Below are 4573 nucleotides of genomic sequence, written 5' to 3'. Positions count from 1 at the left end.
ATTTTTAAGAGTTTGTTCAACAAAAAACGGACATTGCAATGGTAAATGTAGGCTATACTTGAGAGATACAGAATAAAACATTGAGATAAGTCACTCTAAATTCAGTAAAATTCACAATATACATATATGGATGAGAGATGAAACCCTGGTTATTTGTCATTGCAATTTTTTTAAAAGGAGAAAAAAGTGGTATTCGAGATTATATAATCAATTTCTAAAGGTACAAATGATTCAGACATGGAAATTACATATATCATTGTCAGAGCACGAAAATATGATATCTGGAAAAAGGCTCAAACTGAGATATTTAACTTTCTTTATTTGGATGACTATATCTTCAACAATAATGAATCCAGTACATTCAAATTTCGCTTCATCATTAGCATAATCCATTTATTAAAATGATCAGTTTGTTTAACAGTTTATGGCTGTAATAAATATCAAATTTAAATAATGTATTTATTGAATTGTACTACTTTTTTACATGGAAAATATCTTAAATTCAGTGCTAAATGGTACAGTCTTGTTTGAATCGAATAATAAAATTGCTATTTTAAGGATATATACAAGGTTATACCATAATGCGGGTACAACTGATGTTTGACTTCCACCACGCTTTTAATATTGACGTCATATTAGATGAGTGTTTTGTCAAAATCTGCCTGTCTGGCCGATATTTCAGTAAGCCTATTTTCGCTTCTGAAATATAGAATTTGTTTGATTTTTGGCATAAAAAATAAAAATTTAAAAATCCAAAACTATTTACAAAAAATAAATTTTTTGAATAAAAATTCAAAAACACTTACAAGCATTATATTTTCTTGTTAAAAGCAAAAATACCTTAATTCGGGGAGGGCTCCAGCCCACACCCTACGGAAGCCCCTGATAGTATGAAGTTATTACTAAAATTACGGTTTAGCTGAAGTATTCTCATTCTTCCAAGCGTACGTTTCAACTATTGTTGCTTATGGATACTTTATTGAATAATTTTAAGGAATTTCTAATGTAGATGTTAATTTACAATAACTCTTAATTACAAAACTCTTAATTTTGAAAAAAATGGAATTTTTGGTGAGTTAATATAAATAATAGGACTATTAAGAAAATAATCGATACTAAAATGTTCGATATTTCGACATCCTACCGCCAGATCCGTGTGGGTTTTAAGTAGAAAAAGGAGGGATGAATATTTTAAAATTAGTAATATGTTTATAGATTTATAAAATGTCACCTTTTAGCCGGACATGTCCTTTTTTAACATCTATATGGGTACCTCAATTTTTTTTTATCACGAAATTTCCGATTTTTTATTAGACAAACAGCTAGAAATTGACTTATTAATGAATTACTGAAATTAGTAAATAAAAAAGAGCTAAAATAAAAATGAATATTAAAAAAAAGAAGGGCAAGATTAAAAAAATTTAAATCCTAAAGCAAGAATTAAGATTTATTTTCATTTTTAATTGTACTAATACATGTCCTTTTTTAAGGAATCAAAATATGTGACCCATCTACATACATAAATGCAAGTTGGAGGGATTTATATTAAAATTGTGTGTGTGGATTATATTTGTATTCTTATACGAATATTCCTCAATTTATATCAACAAATTATTCCTTCTAACCATTTGGCTGTACCTTAAATTATACTTCAAGTAGCAAAAAATAATCGCCGCAATAAAAAAATGATCAATTGATAGGGTTTTATTTGAAAGCCCATATCGGGCCAAATATAAGTCTTTTAATTCAAATAATGATTTTAAACTATTGATAAAGCTATTGGGTATCTTAACTCATCCCACAAGTTTAGACACAAAGCCTATAATTGACACAAAATGTTCTATAAAATATTGGGTTCCATGTCTACATGAAGTATAAAATTAAATTGGGATTTTCTCTTTTTCATAATTTTTGTTAAAGATTGCTTTTATATTGACGCACCACACATATTCTCACTAAATAAGATTGATTCTTGTTCTTATAAAAAAATAATTTTTTTAAACTGTATACTTATAGATTTTTATAATCGATTTTCTACAGTTTTCCCTTTAAAACCGGGCATTTCATGAATGCATAAAATAATTCCTCGACCTATATATAAAAAAAGGGCATGTCTGGGGAAAAAATAACAATTATCAATATGTATACATATGTAAAATTCTGTCTACAGTATATTTAGGTATATTTTGAAACAAAGAATTATTCAAGTATTGAAGGGTATCATGGCATGTACAAATCTGTAGTATGATTCATCAAAAATAACTTTATTTTATTATGATTTAAAATAATTTCTTTTTGTTTACTAAACTTGTTTTTTTTTTTCGTGAATCAAATGCATTTTAAGAATTTTTTTCTTTTCCTTAAAAGGAACTATTCAAAATAGATTGTTTATTTGACAATTTAGTCTAGTGATCCTCAAACCACCTTGAAGATAATATATATTTTTTTAATTCACTCTATTATTTGTTACATGATTATCAAACCAAGTACTTGTGACAAGGTACGTGAATACAAGTTTTTGTGGCCTCACAAAATTAATTTTCGACCTATTTAATAACATGTCATGTCAAAGAGAACAATGGTTGTCAAACATGAAAATGATTTTTCAAAAAGTGAAGAAAAGTTGTCAAATTTTTTATATTATATATTTTTTTTAAATGATGCCATAAATTTTGAAAAACTTGTGGAAGAAAATATTAAAAAGTTTCACTATGTTATGGAATGTTGTAATTAAAAAAAAACTGTTCATTAAGCTTTCTTGTCCAACTATTTGTGAACCCTTGGTTTTAATAGGATTTTGTGGGAATAAAATAGAAAGATATTATGGTTTTCTCACAAATCAACAAAAGAATGTTATTTTTTCTGATCTAAAAGTACAACTAACATTAAACAATAGTTTTACTTTTATAACTATTTTAGCCGTTTACACTAAACACACTTTGAAGCTAAATAATAATTGACACAAAGGATGATTAATTATATATTATAAATCATCCACACATTTCCTTTCTTTCCGTGATGGTTTTTTTCAAAAGTTCCAGAAGTCAATACTATTTTCGGTTTATATTAATTATGATTGAATATAGTTATCCTTAAGATGGCTTGTAAAGCATAAAGTATCATAATAAATAGATATAAGCAGCATGAAGGGTAAAGCAATTACTCCATCCCCCATCTCAACTACTTTCAAGCCTTTTTTACAAAGCTTTGTCTTATCTCTTTGTTTGACAAAGTACACATGTACAATATATGTATTATATAGAAATTACATATATGATTCGATAGTCTCAATAGACGACTAGTCCTCCTCATTTTTTATGGCTAAAAAAAACCTTTAAAAAAACCAAGGTTATTTTCAGGATCTGGTCATTTTTCTAGGTCCATTAGAATAAAAAACCTTTTTAACACCGAAAGGGAGAACTTTTTTAAAAGTTCACTTTGATGAATTAACCAAGAGGTTTTTTTAAAGCCATTAGACATACATAATTTATTGCATATTAGAAAATAATTAAGGAGAGAGACCCATCCATAAACGTAGCTACAAAAACAACAAAAAAGTGGATATTATCCAATTAAAACCTTTAAGCCAAAAAAAAAAAAAAAAAAAAAAAAAAAAAAAAACCATGAGCTTCAGGCAATGAGTCATGTCATTATCCCTTAATAATATGATGGATACTTTACTGTACAAAAAAAAAACAAGGAATGAAGAGCACTTAAAATTATATTTGAATACAAACTGATGACTGGTCGTTTCTGTTTTGATAGGGGTATGATTTTCACATCTAATGTACAATAATGCCTTTTCAGTGCTCCAAGAAGTGGTTCTTGACCTTACGGATTTTTCTAAGACTCATTTATCCATACATGTTTGCATTTACGCTGTAATTTTTTTTTAAATATTTAAAAAAAAATTAATGATATTAAGCATTTCAAGTTTTTGGATACCCAATTTATTTTAGTTTACTTCAAAATCCAGATAAGGATGCTTACTGTTTGAAAATCCACTTCCAAAATAAAAAAATTGTAACAAGGAACATAGTTTATACTTTAACACGTATAAATTTTCTTTCATTTCTGTCTAAAAAATGTATAACTCCAAAATACCATCACTCAATAACCAATGAATCAAATGATTTTGTATTTTAGTAGACATTTTTCCACTTCAACGGTTTTTTTTTATTGAAATAGTCTTTGATACATAATATTTTTTTAATATGTAGATCATATTAGTAGGTTTGTAAAACGATTCCAAAAAAGTCAGATTTGAAGGCAATAACAAACTTTTTTTGATGGTGCCTTTTCTTCGTATTTCAGTGATGCCATTATTTCTTGTATTTATTGGACAGCGACGGAGAAATTTAAACTTTTAAACAGAAATGTCTGCTTCATTTTATCCCCTTTTTTAATTATATTGTATGATTTTTTGTGATACAATATCGCATAGATGGTTAATGTTAGCTTCATGAAATTTTATGAAATGATGTTTGAAGCATTTTTGTATGTTGACAAATTTCAAAAAAATAAAATACTCTAAAAATGAAAGAAATATTTTTTCAATCTTGAAATTTATAGA

Source organism: Lepeophtheirus salmonis, chromosome 6 (genome assembly GCF_016086655.4).
Source record: "Lepeophtheirus salmonis chromosome 6, UVic_Lsal_1.4, whole genome shotgun sequence".
NCBI classification, from domain to species: domain Eukaryota; kingdom Metazoa; phylum Arthropoda; class Copepoda; order Siphonostomatoida; family Caligidae; genus Lepeophtheirus; species Lepeophtheirus salmonis.
The sequence above is the reverse complement of the archived record's forward strand: the minus strand, read 5'-3'. Positions refer to the sequence as shown.